This window comes from Bombus affinis, chromosome 4, assembly GCF_024516045.1.
Source record: "Bombus affinis isolate iyBomAffi1 chromosome 4, iyBomAffi1.2, whole genome shotgun sequence".
Taxonomy (NCBI): domain Eukaryota; kingdom Metazoa; phylum Arthropoda; class Insecta; order Hymenoptera; family Apidae; genus Bombus; species Bombus affinis.
Genome location: NC_066347.1, coordinates 17218346 through 17235244, shown reverse-complemented (window position 1 = coordinate 17235244; position 16899 = coordinate 17218346). Strand labels below are relative to the sequence as shown.

At 36.0% G+C, this 16899-nt stretch overlaps 1 protein-coding gene and 1 long non-coding RNA gene across 6 annotated transcripts in view; both read right to left on the bottom strand.

The window, feature by feature from the left end:
- LOC126915514 (lachesin-like) overlaps positions 1–16899 on the bottom strand; it is a 478988-nt gene that overhangs the window by 161233 nt on the left and 300856 nt on the right. The window lies entirely within an intron of this gene.
- Positions 6016–7786, bottom strand: LOC126915523 (uncharacterized). Its single transcript, XR_007710222.1, has 2 exons — positions 7272–7786; positions 6016–7164 (listed from the first exon to the last, which is right to left on the bottom strand). It is a non-coding gene; the product is annotated as an uncharacterized LOC126915523 (long non-coding RNA).

The window sequence follows — 16899 nt, the reverse complement described above, 5'->3', positions numbered from 1 at the left end:
ATCATCCCCTTTCCGCTTGTACCACCAGTTATCAACCACCCTGTATTTACAATTTATAAGATAGGTAAAAAATAAATTGCAAACGTTTTATATGTCCACCTAATAAACTATGGTACATACTTTTTGCATTATTGAAATCACGATCAATGAATGAAGGAACGATACAGTGTATGTTAGGATAAATAACATGTGTATGCGTAGGAGGAGATGTATTTATTTACTAATTGGAAGAGACGCGAAGCCGCGAGAACTATTCTCGCAAGTATTTATCCAATTTTAATTTAATATTCGTTTATTTGACTGAACTATACTCTATCGTTAAATTAAAAAGCATTAGTTCTCTTTGATTTCTCTTTCAAAATCTCATTCTACATGAAGTTAGTATTTAGTTCGTTTCGCCCAACAAAGAGCCGTTCGATTACACAGCAATCTACAAACAATAGACTCTAGCACTCACCACGTAACTCGCCACTATTGGTCTAACCTACAATCGATCATCCCAAATGAACAATCATTGTTCTCGATCCGCGATTCATTTACCTTTCAACGATAGAAAGAACGAGACGTATCTCGTAAAGGGCGAAGAATTAACAGCTAGCTAATTGCCAGCCATAAAACCCGCCAAAGCAGCTTGGCCTGTCTCCGTTTTCTCATTTCGTTCTATCATTGCCCGCGTTCTTTTCATCTGACTGCGATTTAAAGGACGAGGTCTCGTGGAACGCTTCTTCCAATTGTGTCTGTTCCATTCACTCGGTCGTCTGATCCGTGCTCGCGCTTCTTCAGCGAGTCTTCATCTTTTCTACGCGAAGCCTGCTCGTGGGATTCGCGGTTGAATCTGATTCGAAAGCCGGAAGCCAGCTCAGGAATTACTCTGCAGATCCTTCTTGGTTAGACACCGTTTCTAAGATCCAATTTCTAGTAAAGTGTGCAATGTACCCAAGTATGACGGCAGCCACTTCGCTTTGACGAGCCGGAAACGCCCCTGGAATCCTTTGCAACCCTGAACACGAGACTCTGCAACGGCGTTCGGTTGCTACTTTCGTCTCTGCATCCTGTTTCCTGTGTATCGTCGCGTGTTTGCCTATTGCTGGAAGCACAGCGCATCTCTATATCTGGATTCGATTAACGGACAGGAAAATCTAGTCAAGGATATAGCTCTGGTATTTGAGTTTCAGCAGTGTCAGAATGGTATTCATAAGCAAATTGGTTCGATGCTATCTTAGATCGATATCGTTGCGAATATGATGGTTGATTTTGGTTTCTGGAAGGTAGCGATACGTTGTTTGTATAAAATAATTTATTCCGAATTGTTGAAACCGCCATTAAATTATTCTAAGGGCGAGCAAAAATTTGTTGTACTATTCTACATAGACTGTATATTCTGAGAATATATTTTTACGCTCAACCAATTTTTCGGAAAAGAATATACTATATCTCGCAAAAAGAATTCATAAAAGACTATTTACCTTATCCAAAGTAATTCAATTCGAGTCTCCGAAACCACCATTAAATTATCCTAATGGAAAATAAAATTTTCTGTACCACCTCTGACACGGAATATATTCTGCAACTGACTCGTCTCTCATTACGCTGTGATCTACGTGCCGACATCTCGAGGCGAGATGTCTTCCGATACTCGCGTTATTCAAACGAGATTTCGATATCTAACGTTCGAGGAGGTTACAGGTCTAACGAAATTTGCCGGATTCCGATCGCGCAGTACTGTCGAAGCTGAGAAATACGTGAACTACGAGGACGCGTCCTCGTGGACGCCAGCTAACTTTCACCCGTCGATCTACTTCGTCCTCAACGTCTTTATTTTTCTCTGCCGCCGTTACTATTCTCGTTCCTTCGTCCTTTTCCTTTCTTTCTTTCTATTCTGTATTCTTCGCATTTTTCCTCTCTTTCTTCTTCTCGTTAAATCCCTACTTTATCAGTCCCATCGTTCTCGGTTCTCACACGGTTTATATTAACCGAGCTGATTTTTTTCACGGCTGCGCCCACAGAGGTATCCTGTCTCACCAATTTCCGTCATAGGACTCGATGAATTTTCAAACCCTCCGATATTGCCCCGAGTCCTCTTCGATCACGAGCTTACGAAAAGATTCTTTTTCTAATAATCCCGATAGCGAACGATGTAGGATTTTCTTCAAGCTATACTTATGCGAGCCTTCTTAGATTTATTTTCATGCTGGCATACTGTTGCTAATTTCGTGTATTGGATTCGGCAGAAGTATCTTGGGAAATATGTGTGCATAATAATTCTCGAATGAATATGATACATTTGAATTTTGTAATTTTCTTTCGCATCTTCTATATAATTCCTACACTCTCGTTTAGCGACCTTAGGATATTTTCTATATGTTTCGACTATACTGTCAAATTTCTGTCTTTGAAGTATACGTGCGTCGTTATTCATTGACCATTTCGGCGAATTTTGAGGACAAATCCCCTTTCAGTCGTTAAACTGTGATTTATTTGCACTCTCGCAGAAGACTATATGTTTGCCTTGGACTTTCACAGAAGACTATGCGGTTGCCTTGGACTTTCGCAGAACACTATGTGGTTTCTTCGTACTTTCGCAGAAAACCACTTCGACTTTCCCAGAAGACTATGTGGTTTGCTTAGATTTTCGCAGAAGATTACATGGTTTCCTTGGACTTTCGCAGAAAACTGACTCTTCGATTTACCTCTAATTGGATAGTTTGTTGCACCATCCCTTTCAACGCGTCGTGGCTTATCTTCAACAATTTTCATTAAAGGATCATCTAATTTGATACTCTATACGACAAAGAGAACTTCTCATTTCTCATAAGACGAATCTATAGAAGAGCGTTCCTTGTACAAAATACCTTAGTCGGACTCGTTGAAATTACTACTAAATTATCCGATCGACAAATACAATTTTTCCTATCGCTTCACGTAGGCAGTGTGTATCGGATATTCTGAGAATATATTTCTACGTCGGATCAATTTCCCCAACAATATGTCGTTTCTGACAGAAGAATCCATAGGATGATTACCAATATAGTAAGAAGACTAATAAAAAGTACATGAGTTTTGAAGTCCGTTGTTTACATCAAATAGGTGGAATTTTATGAAAGATGAAAGATGTCCCTTTTCTGGTGTTTCTCGATTCATTCAGAGTGTCATCTTCTCTCGTTTCCTGCTTTCGAAGAGATTTCCTTCCTCTAATTAATAATTTTCTAAACAAGTTTACGTAATTATGAGTCGAATTTCGTCAAATGAATATAAGATTCAAATATAAAAATTCGAAAATCGTAGCAGAATCAAAGAACGAAGCTTTTGAAATCTCCTGTCTTGAGAATGTTACCTGTCTTGAATGTAAATGATTTCTTAACTTTCATAATAATATAATTAACAAACATACATTTCCTACAAACGATTGCTGACAAACGAACATAGAAACATCTTTGAAATCTCTCACACTAACGATTTCTATTATAAATTTTCCCAAGTCTTACCAAACCAAGAACAAACGAAACATCCTGGTTCGCTATCACTATATCAATAACGATTGTCATCACGATTGTCCGCAAAGTCACGCGAGCTTCAATTGTCCCCTCCATCTTTCTCATCCAATCATCCGGGCAATTTGAAAAAAAAAAAAAAAACGATTTTACAGACTTCTCCGGCATAGCGGTGCGTGCCGGCTGCGTGATATCGGCGAAGAATTTTAATGACTTCCCATAAATCCGAGGCGGGGGATGGTATCGAGGGAATTTCACGTTGTTTTTTTTTCTGCGGCTGAACATTCCACGAGTCCTCCTTAGCGAATCCATTGAGAAGGAATGGCGGTCGTATCGTCATTTCCCACCCTTCCCAAAGGAGGAACGTGAAAAAGCGGCAAGAAGGCGATAGAAGACGTATAATTGCTGGGAGATTGAAAATTCCGTTCGCACCGCCCCGATAAATCCGGCTTTCGCCCTGCGAAAATGTCAGCCGACTCGAACCAGAACGATCGTTGATCGTCCGTTTGATTCCGTGTCGATCCAATGCGACACACGATGCGATCCTTTGCTACTAACCGAGCAAATTTGACTCCTCTAATATCAGTCATCCTCCATTTTCCTTCCTCTCGTTTCCTTCTCTGGCTATTCGAGATTTACCTTCTATTCTTTTGTCCTGGAGAAATACCTAGATTCGATGTCGAGTCGACGATACGTGATACTTCTCTGTTGAGGATATCACACGTCGGTTCTCCTGTACAATTGAACTAATATTGTTGGTGAAATTTTATGATTTACAATTTATAAATTGCATACCATTTTGCACGGTAATATGTTTGGTTGTAAAATTGATGAAATTTAATCAGACAGTTAAAAATAATAAAGTGTTAGCTGGAAAAAATGGACAGAATTCCTGAAAAATATATTCAACACTATAGATTCACAAAGAGAGACTTAGATATCAATCTATGTATATATGAGTTTTCATTAACGAACAAATCTTTAATATCGAACTGATCAGAAATTTTTTTCCGACGACGTATATATATATATATATCGTGGAATAGTTGTTTAAAATGTAATGTGAAATATCTGATAAATTGAATAAGAAAAACGTGCTGATAAAGCAGCAGTAGAATTTATAGTATCTTTAAGATAAAAGTAGGAACAGAAATTTCAATGTCGTCGTAAAATCAATGTTGAAAAGTGATCTATGAAAAAAAACTTCGAAAACATGTCGATCGAGCTAGTAACGGTTAAAGATAAGAATATGACGCGATATTTCTGATCTTGCTGATCCATAACTCGTGGTTGGAACACTCTTTGTCGTTCGTTTCATTTCGAAACGTGCAATTGATATTCTCTGCTAGTAACGATCCTCTAAAATTTATGTTAGTTTCGTTATCATTGTTTGCGCCGTTAAAACGAAAAGTGTGTTTCTGGCTGACAGTACACTCCGCTAGACACCGATTTTCCTAGACGAACGTTTATAAATCAAGTTATCCGTGACAACGTCGATATCGCATCGTTGATGAAACCTACCGGAAAACATCGCCACGAAATCAATCGGACATTTGCTTCCACCAAAGAAACTTCCATGAATTTATATTCAACTAATTTATGCTTTACAAAAAACGACCAACTGATAAATTTTTCATTTTAGATTGTATTTAAACTAAGGAGAGTGAAATAATGACTCATACAGACACGTGGTTCTAGCTATCACAAAGAAGACTTCGATACCCATTACGTTTAGTGCAATTTATTCTTTATATAAATAATAGATAGATAATAGATCGTCGTTATTTTCTTAAAAAAACCACAACGGCAAATTATAAAATTGGATGGAAATTTGAGGTGAGACGTGTTCCAGTAAATCAGCAGCGAGCATAAATTTCGCTTTGATTATCGACTATCGTTTGTCTATCTGGACGAAATTACAGGGACGAGTAAACCGGATGCGGCATAAAGCGCGACGTCGCATAGATTCGAAGCCTTTTCAACAGGAGGCAATCCAGCTTTCAAAGTTTCGCCTGTCTATACATATGTATTCGCCGGAGCCGTCCAGTGAATGCCAGAAAATAAACAAGATTATTTAGAAAGCTCCGCCGCGTTTGCAACTTGTTCGCGCGTCCACCTGTCGAATATATACGGTTTCTGTGGCCTGTGACCACGAACGGGCACACACGTGCATACTATACACGTCCAGTCCACTTATGTTGGTGTAAACAGGCCCTTGCGCGAGTACACATATTTGCACTTACGATTAAGCGTATAGATACACCGTGGAATACAAGTATCCGGGCGTTAAACTTGAGTGGCTCTGTCTTTTTGCTGAAACGGATGGTAATGGGCAAATTATTTCTGAATGGTTCAAAATTTTATTGGCGTTTTCATAAAAATTTTTGGAATTCAAGTATTAAAATGGAAACGATTGTATAATTTATTAACATATTCGTCGCTGATGTCTTTGTATCTTTCTTCTTGTCTTCATTTGTAGCTCCTCTATGCTCAGGATCGGAGAGATGTATAATAATTGTAAGGATAAATATAAGAATATGTTTATTAAAAGTCTTTGTTGTAACTACCTTTCGATACAAATAAGTTATTTAAAAATTGCACTGATCAACTCTATAAATTTTAAAATAGAAAAAATAGATTGTTCGCTTGCTTTTGATGAAACAATCTGATGTTAATAGACTTTTTATAGGCGGACATGTACAGGAGATATCAAGATTAACTACATCTTTCTATATGAAATTATATGTTTTTTCACATATCTTGTGATAGGGTGTTTTAGATTCGTCGTATTAAATAAAATATTTAGTAATATTAAATCATCAGTATCGTATAGAGAATTTGTCTGTGTTGGATCGTAGCGTATCATCCCTTAGATCGATAACCGAAGATGGTAAGGAAAGTTTCGTTTTGTTTGTCGAGTGAAAAGAAAACGGCGAACGAAGTTCAGTCTGGCTGAAGGAAGAGAAATTACGTTGGCAATATCGAATCCGATAATATCGGGAGTGTTCTTTAATAAAGGCGGATGGAATTGAATTTTTCGTAATATTAAGATAAACTGTTTTAATTAATTCTTCCGGAGAAATTTCTGAGAAGGGCTTAATTGTTTGTATAATTAATATCGAGGCAGCTGTATCTTCCATTCTTTCTTTTTTTTATTTAGAAAGATGAATGCCACTCGTTCCTTCTAGAGTTCTTTTTTTTTCTCTTTTCTCCCCTTTAATTTATCTCGGAATTTCTTGCGTTCAACTTCCCCAAGTTCGTTTCCCATTTTAGTTTCCATCTTCTTCCTTGCAAAAGATTGTTCGATGCTACAAACGTTACCGTGATCAGAAGGACTCAACTTCGAAATCCAATTCTATCAAGTTCTGGTACTAAGTTCCATTATTTTTTTGTTTCCAGATGTTTTCCTTTCGTTAATGGATATCCCGTTTTCCCTTTATGATTTCTACTTTCCTCGAAAGAAAAAATTGAAAAGCCACCATTTAAAGTCCAACTGCTAAAAATTGGGGATTTTGTACGAATCAAAGCTTCGTAAGAAGGCCGTGGAATATACTGTGACAAAGACCAATAGTAGCAATAGGTATAACATATTGTAGATACAGCACGTTGAAAAAGAAAACTCATTTCAAAAAGAATATACTTATTCGATTAATTAGACCAACATTTTGGAGATCTAAAATGTCCAGTAAAATATTTTAAATTATATATTACTCTCAAAAAATTGATAAACATGTGCAAACTCTATATTTTACATAGTATACATCATATGATAATACTTACATATAAATTTGGACTTTTGAATTCAGGACTTTAATTTTACGAATTAATAAATACTATACTTTGAAGAGTTTACAACTGATACACGGGCAACATAATTTCTATAGAAACTGAAATGTCTTACTTCACAACACTTCGATGAACATTTGAGAAAAATCCGAGTCTCATCGCCAATTCAAATTTCACCATTACCCTCGTCCCAATTTCCCCATCCAAAAGACACATTCTCTCCTTATCTCATTACAGATCACGCAGTGAGGTTACACGTAAATGTTCCATAAACGTGTAGGGAGAGGGCTTAAAGGTTCCAAAAAAGCGACTCACGTTCATTTTCCTTGTTATTTAAATGTGACGAAGGCCGAAACACCGAAGTCTCGGATTTGAACCCTTTGACATTTGCTCGACTACTAACTGAAACCGATCGTCAACTGTTGGATGTCGAAGAATGTTTAGATTATCGACGAACACCGATAACTGTGACACGGGTCCTCGAGAGAGGTTTCCACGTTTTATCGCCTACAAACGTAACATTATTTTAAAAAATGCGGACGAAGTAAATCATTGCTTTACGAAGGCTTATCATATACAGTGAACCATTATTCTTTTGTTCTCAAATTACAGAACTTCTTTCTCTGCCTACGATTTGTACAGTGATCCTCGGTAATGTATTCACTGCTGCAATATGCTTTTTGCACTTATAAAATACTTTATTCTCTTGGAAGTTCACAAAACTGGATTAACATCTAGATCAAAGAAATTCTTGGAATTCTTCTCATAATCATACAATTACGCGAATGAAACGCGTATGCGAACGCAACGTACGTTCCCGATGCGTTAAAATTCCAAAGGAAGGTCTACTCTTCTCATTCAACGATTACGCAAGAAGCATAATAATTATCTAATTACGTCTCTTACGATTTACCTTTTATTCGCCTAAATACCGTTTAAACCACCCAAAAAACTGGATCTAGATATGGCGAGGTACGCGCAGCTAAAATACAGGAGGCAAACCGCGACGGACCTTAATGTATATTTACAGTCGACGTCTAACTCTCGTAGTACGTATTCGTCGACTTGCATGGTCGTTTCGATGCACGTAGAGGCGCGTATAACCAGTTGGACGGTAGCTGGAAAAGCTGGCTTCCGAAGGATGTGCACCCTGAATTAATGAAGCCACGGACGCATTCGGCTGTGTGACTGGTAATCCTCTTTCGGTATTTCCTGAAGCACCGGTTGGGATTGCACGTACGATAAATAGAGATAATCCAAGGGACGTGTGTCTGTGAGTGTGTAACGCCACGAAATATGCGCCACGAGTGCGGGCACGTATTTGGTAATCGTTGCGGAATCGTCCGTAGACGCCGGAAACCCGGATGAACGAGCTACGCCACTCATGGAACCGTCCCGTTAGCGGGTTACTGTACAAGAATATGCCGGGTCATTTCGCGGATTGTTTGAAATTAATGCGCTTTGGTTTTCAGATTAATAGGGTTTGCAAGCAATTGAGAAAGGAAGAGTAAGGGACGAAACATAGTGGCTTTGATTCAGAAGATAGACAGCGTAATGGTTGTGCGTGGGATTCATCGATGTACGATTTGTTTGCTTAAAAGAGTAATTTCATAGGAGATCGGTATTTAATGTAATGTTATATAACGAAAAAAGGTCGTGGTCATCGTGATGTAGCTATCGTATCGACACGTTACCACAATCGATATCAATTGAACATTCTGTGTACTGGGGATAACGTGAGCTTTGTCGCGGGACAAATAGTTTGTACACGTTCACTACAGTAAAGAAATTTAATCTTTAAGTTGGTCAATCGTTCTATCAAATTTTCTTAAAAATTATCTTCCACAAAATGTATAACATCGGTCTTCTGAAATCAAGCAGGAAATTTAGTGCTAACGTAAGCGATAATAAGTGTGTCCATTGGCCACAGTGAAGCATGTTTTTGAAAGAAGAAAAAGGGATGAAAAATGTAGGGACTCACGTGGATCGACAAAACGTGCGAGAACGTCCGTGTCGCGTTGTTCTCGCGCGAGGCCGGCCTTAATTGAAAAAGCGTCGTCATTGCGGTCATTGTTCCAGTCACCGTCATCGTGTTCGCGCGAACGGATCGACGTAACAGCGGCTTCCTCTGGCTGCTCGCCGCACACATTGTTCGCGCGCACACACGCTTCATTCTCTTCTGTTCTACCCTGGCTCCATTTAAGCCGTGGCTTGTTACCGAGGCATATATTTTTTTACGATCGAGTCGTCTCGTGGTTTGTGGCTCAAGAATGTTTAGTGGAAAAGGAAAAATGTTGATAGACGAGAAGTACATGTCACGATCAGAATTGGACGATCTGTGTTGAATAAAAAATTAGATTATGAAAGAGACTCGTATGATGTATCTTTTATTTTTATTTCAACGGTAGAACGTCGACTATCAGAATACTACGTAAATAGAAAATCTAACGATGGTTCTTTCGTATAAATTATTGGAGATTAGAAAGAAAAATTGAAAGAAGTTAATACGCTTTTATTCAGAAACTCTTCTTCCTATTTGATATTGATATTCGTGAATTAAACTCGAAAAATATCTTTTTCGATATTTCCTACTGATTGAATTATTGTTAATTACGTTTTGAAAGTAATTGCATACGATCAACGTGTCATAATATTGTTGAAATTTTTGATTTTGGGCGTTTCGCAATAATTGTCACGGATATAAAAGGATAATAATTGAAAATATAGAATTTAATATACTATAGAATGATTTTATGAAATTTGGGGAAAAGCGTTGTGGATTTTGCAACAAAAACCTTTATGCCGGGTAGATCTATTCACCTCTTTGTTTGTTCCTCGTCAATCTGAGTTTCTATGCAAAACTTTTTCTAATGGATAATAAATTCTTTCTTTGGACTCTTTTATATGATACTCGTCGATATCCTTTCACGATCCGAATCTCCTTTGACGTCTTTCACGTAATATTATACTTTTTATAGCGCAGCTTATCTCAAGGTCCAAAAGATACGATGAAGAGGATTTTCGAGGAATGAAAATTGTGGAAATCTATATAGAAATCTATACGACGGTACTAATGCGCGCAGAATACACAATGTATATGGCGAATGAAAATTTAGGTTACAGATTTTAAAGAGAGAAATAAAAAGGGAAACAAGCAGTCATATAAGCTAAATAGAATACAATGGGACTAAAATATTTTATTATCAATCTATGTATGAAAATAATTACAATGAAAATTCGAAGCAAATTTATAAAAACGTTCCAACATTTTATTTATTATTATTTACATACGCGTATACCCATTGAGTTATCATCTAACGCGATAAACGCCAAATAACAAAATAATATAACACATAAATGCAATTCATAACTATTTATAATTTACCCAATTTTTTATGGTAAATATATAACAACTGAGTGTATCTGCTTTTAGTAAGATAGTAGAATCATTATGAAAATTGTTTTATAGATATACGAAGAAAAAGGTTCTTAAGAAAAACGATTATAGTTATCAATTCAAATTTGGTTAATATTAAAAAAAAGCTACAATTAAAACATTTTATCCCTCATTTTATCCCACAGGTCTATTTTTTCAAAAGCTGCTCAATCTATTCATCCCAAAATATCGCACATGACAAGCCAACCACGAGAATAACATAAACACTAGAATTCTAATTCCCAGAACGTTAGTCAATTAGATGTTTCACACGTGTCGCGTTATCTTTGATAACATAGTCCTATTAATCACATTCCTTCTGCGGGGAAAGTAGTTTACGCGGTGGTACTTTGTTTAACGAGGACGGTTAAGTGGATTGTAGCGGAAACGATTTCCGGGCGAGCAAGCTCGAGAAACAGGAGGGTGAGAGTAGAGAGAAATGGAAGCGGTATAAGAAATGGCTAGCGATTAGGGCGAAAGATAATCCATAAATTATTAAAAGAGCGGATCGTGCGAATTTTCAAAATGGCCGTGCGGACGCCGGAAGACGGCCGCCATTACGTCGATTTTTCTCGCTCCTGCAACGGGGTACAGGAGAGATCTTTTTCCAGGATACATTATGGGATTATTAGAGCGCCACGGCGAACTAATCTTTCTGGGGGCGAAATTGTTCGCCTCGTCCTCGACGCTGGTTCCCGTGCCAGACTCGTTTAATAAACTTTCTCGGACGCGCACTTTGCGGACGCCGCGGCAGTAATTTCTTTAAGGCGCTGCCCATTACGCGGCTCGGATTCCGTGCCCCGTAAGGGACGAGCCCCTTCCTTTTTTACCCTTTGTTTTCCTTCTTTCTTTTAATTATTCTGTGTCTAACGACCATCGGTGATACCAGGGAAAACCCATCCAGTGACCTGGATCCCGAAGGGATTCGAAGAAATTTGATGGAAGACAAGAAGAACATAGGAGGAAGCTGCTGACCGGAAATACTTGTGGTACGATAAAGGTATAGCACACGTATTCTAGGAAAAATTTATTTCGTCCCGAATGGAATTGGATATCCTGTTTTTTGCAATAATGGTATATAAATAATTTGTAATCGTGATTCGTTGAGAAAAATTGCACGTATTGGCTAGAATATAATAAAAATATACGTAATATTTGTGATAAAGTAATACGATGAAATATACGAAAATGTGAGAAAAATATGTAGAAAATGAGGTCATTGTGTTATTCAAATTCAGTATTCGTTATTCTTTGAATAAATTTAATATAGTATGTGGTATTGTTTCGTTTCCGTAAATAATTCTTAATTATTTAACATGAAAATCATGAATTATGAACTATTTAGATGAGTTACTTAATAATTTAAAATGATCAATATTTTATATGACTCTTGTTCTGTTGGAGATATCGTCAAATAAATTTTTAATGAACTTATTTGGCACGATTTCCTTTTCTTCACTTGCGTTTTGTAACTTCGTACATGCCCTGCATATGTAAATTTAGAAAATAAGTTTGGTAAACCAACTAACTAAATTAGGTTCGCTACATGGTCTACAAAAGAAATTTGCACATAAACAAATTGTATGTTTCATGAGAGTTGTATGTAATAAATTGTAAATAATGTAATAGACATGTATAAATGAAATTACAAACTACCAAAAGAAAGATAAGCAGTTGATTTTCATATAGAAAGATTTTTTAACATCATGAGGAAACATTCCTTACAAATATTACACTGTAATTAGTTGCTATTACGTCATAAAGTATAGTTAATTGCGGTTGTATAGCCGCGATGGCAAGCTTAAGATTTTAACACAGTAAGTATCGTACATTTGACGATTTTGACCGACTAAAGTAACTAATTAGCGCAACTCGTTTGCATTAAAGAGAATGTAGCGTAAGGCTGATCGATATACCCAGGAGCGTTGAACAATTTAGAGATAAATACACGCGAGATAGATTTCTCTTTACGATTGTTATAACAGTTACTAAGATAGCACCGATAAGATATCGCACGCTAGCACACGTGACCAAAAAAACTGCTAATTACAAGACACGAATAATGGAGGAGAATCAAACGCGAGAGGTAACGCTGCAATCTCTGTGCAATTGTCTCGGCGATTACGAATCGAATGATTAAGATTTGTTGAATCTAATATTAATTCTAGTAAAAGTAAGTTTAAAGTAAGAAAAGAAAAAAAGGAAGAGTAAAAAATCGTTCTCGAGCAAAAATTTCTTTTTTTTTTAAAGAAAAACATATCTATTTCTATATCCTATCATTTTTCTCGTAACTTTAATTAGATCGATAAAAAGAGAAATATTTACTGTTACGAATGTTGTTTCTTTTCTTTTTTCTTTCAATAGTGAGTAATACGCGATAGTTTCCTGAAGACCCTTGAGATCGAAAAACTACGAATTAAGTAAAAGATAAACATTTTTCACTGTTGAAAGTACGTAATCAGGTATATAATTAATAATTTTCTACTTCAAACTTTCTATTTCTCTTATCTATATTACTTTTCTAGCAGATCAACGATATCATGCATTAAGCTTCGCATACAAATCCCTTCACGTGTAAATGAAGTTTCAAGTTGAAAATTGTCGTCAACATGTTCTACAACATTCGTTACTCTCAAATGTATCTACGTCGCATAAATCTCTACGGCGTACGATCGATTAAAATCTGTACACAACTAAACATACTCAAACATATAGTCGACTGTCCAATGGATATCATTTGAATCAAAGCAGGTGGTCGAAACTCGTGCTGCGAGTAAACGGACGTAATCCGGAAGAGAAACGAAAGGAGAATACGAGGATGGCGTCGAAAGAAATCGAACGGTGTCGGTGTTATCGAGAATCGAAGATAAAGAAGGGAGGGAAGTGGAAAATCTTGGAAACTCACAACTTTATACGTAATAGTTCCTAGTTCTGTGGTACATCGGACTATTTCACGAAGCGACCGGTATCACGAATGTCCGATTCTCTCTCTCTTTCTCTCTCTCTCTCTCCTTCAATTTCACGAACGAATCTCTTCGCAAATACCTTCCGAACATTTCGCCGAACTAACTCGACCCAATTTGCCAGGACGCGATGAATTACCGATTGTTCGATCGCTAAACGAAGAGAACAATAACAAGGAACGGTGAAAATTTCACGCGACACACTCCTCATGAGAATCGTTAGCACCAATATGTGCGTCATCAATGTCGAATCAGATCGTAACACGACAGGATGCATCTATTTTATGGAACACAATAAAAGTGTATTAAGCTGTTTCACATTCGATAAGTTGAATTTCGCTCGTCTCCTGTTTGTTATATTTCGAGGGTTACAAGTGTCCTTCTAGCGAGGCTGACGATGGAATGCGTCGTTGGATATTTATGGATAATTCTATTTGTTCAGGAAATCTTTTCGCTGTTTTAGATAAAGGATAATCTGTCAATCTATTAATTGGTTCACTTCTTAACAAGGAATGTGTAACAATTCTATAATCACGTAATTAACCTTCTTAGAACAGAATATTTCTGGTGCTGTGAAGAAACATTTGTTTGTCTGATAATTTTTTAAGGAGAATATAATGCATTAAAATTGGAAACAAAGAATACATTTATTACATAATTAATTTCAAAAAGGTAATGGTATTTTAAAGTACGTAACATGGAACAACAAGAGTTAGAAGTTAATAAAGACAAATTAATTTACATTAGGTGGGCTTTAATTTTTGCATCTTATTATCTCATAGAAAAATGAGACGATGCACAAATAGAGAAATTAAAACGTAGCTATTTCTGTATAGGAATTGCAAACATTTTAATCAGAGATGAATGGCTATTTCAACTAATAATCTTCATTTTAATCTCGTTACGTATAATTTTATTTGCCATTTCATATGTTTCCGTTGAAATGCATAAGCAGTTCCGTTTTCAAATTTTACTGACAATTTAGCAAATGAAATTTTATATAATTAGGACAACGCAACGTATGCGTCAGTAGCAGCAAATATGTTAACAGATTAAACTTGTTAGACATATCCTCTGAGCATGCTGTTGAAACTTTATGTGAATCAGTTACATCAGTCAAATAAGAAATAACTGACAATGAAAATTAACTTATTAAACTTTGGAGATTTTTAATAATTAAAAATCAGCACCAAATCTAAAAAACCAAATACAGATAAGAGGTTTACAATAAAAAAATTTCATTGACTTTTAACAAAATAATAAATAGACTTCTAAATTTATTCGAGTCCAATCGTCTTAAAAAATGGAGTAATTTTTAAACGCGTAATAAATACGCGACGAAACAAACAAACGAGACTCGTTATTTTATGAACGTTTAAAAGCACATAAACGTGAGAGTATAATAACGTTGGAACGGTTAGGGAATCACCATATTCAATTATTCAACCAACGCCATTGTTGACTCAACGCAGAGAACGTTCATGTCTAGAGCATATTTAAAATGTTCTCCTCTAAATCTGATAAAAGCAAGTCAATAAGCGAATAGGGGCAGCGTACTACCAGGAAGAATAGTCTGAAAGCTTTTCACACACAAAAGAGTATCGCATTGCTATCAACGAATTTATTTCGAACGATGACAATTGATCAAACCTTTTATTACTGGAAATTAAACTGGAAATCATCGCTGTTTATCAAATACACATTCTCTTGCTATTGAAATTTTGAGAAATTTAACATTCTTGCGAATAGGTAGATTATGCTTGGATCTCATGATACGTACAACGATTTTTAATAACAATTTTACCCTCAGTTTCCGAAATAAGTCGATTTTAGTGTAACATAGTAAAGATCAGACGTTTGATTCGTTTGATGTAAAGAATTATTTATAAAAAAATCTGTCCAAAAGAATTCATTTACAAAGGATGCTTTGCACAAGAAATTTTACACGTAACAGGAAATTCCTTTAAAAAATATCACTGTCGAAGTTCCCGTTTTAAAGAAACACGATCAAAGCTCCCTTGCACAATAATTTATCAGCTAATAATATCAGTACATTAACAAGTTAGAAGTTCTCGTTTATAATTTCATAATTGCTTTGTCGAATAGAATAATCGGATAATTTGTAATTTATAAAATTTGCTTGTAAAATTTGATTTGTTTCATCGTCAAACTTGTCACTGAAAATCTATAGCGTTCAAGTGATAAATATATCTAACGTTTAAATATGCATTTTTAATGCGTTTTTTCATTTTACTGAAAATCTTCCCTGTTAACACTTAGATAATTTACCATTTCAATTTTTCAATCGTTCATGTGGAAGATTTTCACGATGGAAATTGCAAGATTAACGCTAGATAAGATAACGAACAAACCTACGCCTGCACTAAAGCGATCAACTAACGCAAGGGAATTTTGCCTAAGAACTGATTTCTTCCAAAATCATAAAGACAATATTGTAGACGCGTGTACATAGGTTAGATACGATAAGATATCGATGGAGAGGAGGGCAGGAAATGTTCAAAGTTCTAAAGTTGCATAAAGTTCTACCGAACGTTCACACGTCGAGGTTTCTTTCGATCGAAACTAAAATGTCTTGTTAACATATTACAATACAGCTTGTTCGCGAGTAATTACTGGTAATGAACTCCCTCGTGAAATTTTCAATTCCCTGGTACTGAATTTTATGATTTAAACGGCGGGCAACGCCATAGCTGCAGTGGATTATGTAGCAAATAATATACCATGAAAGTTTCACACTGTAATTTATTGTTCCTTTATGAATTACAAGTTTCCTTGATATATGTTATATATGTTATACGACCATTACGATAACGGAACACAATAGAAAAGAATATGATAAGCATATTTTTAACGACTTTGTTATATGAACGTGACTTGATAGGTAAATGTGAATATTTTAATATATTTAAAATTTCGAGGAAGAATTCGATAAATTCAAAGATACGAAAATGAATATAAGTCTATGATATAAATACATATGTTATAATAATTTCAATTCAGTGACAAGGATACATATTTAGTTCCAAAATCAAATAACTCATAGTATGTCATATATAATTGTTTTGTTTTGCTAACGTATGTTTCATATTCTCAGAGTATTGAATTAGAAGTTCGTTGCCTTAAAATATAGGAAATGCAACTTAACACATTTTCCTCTATGTTCTTCAATTCCATGATAAACAACAGAACTTACGTATGAAAT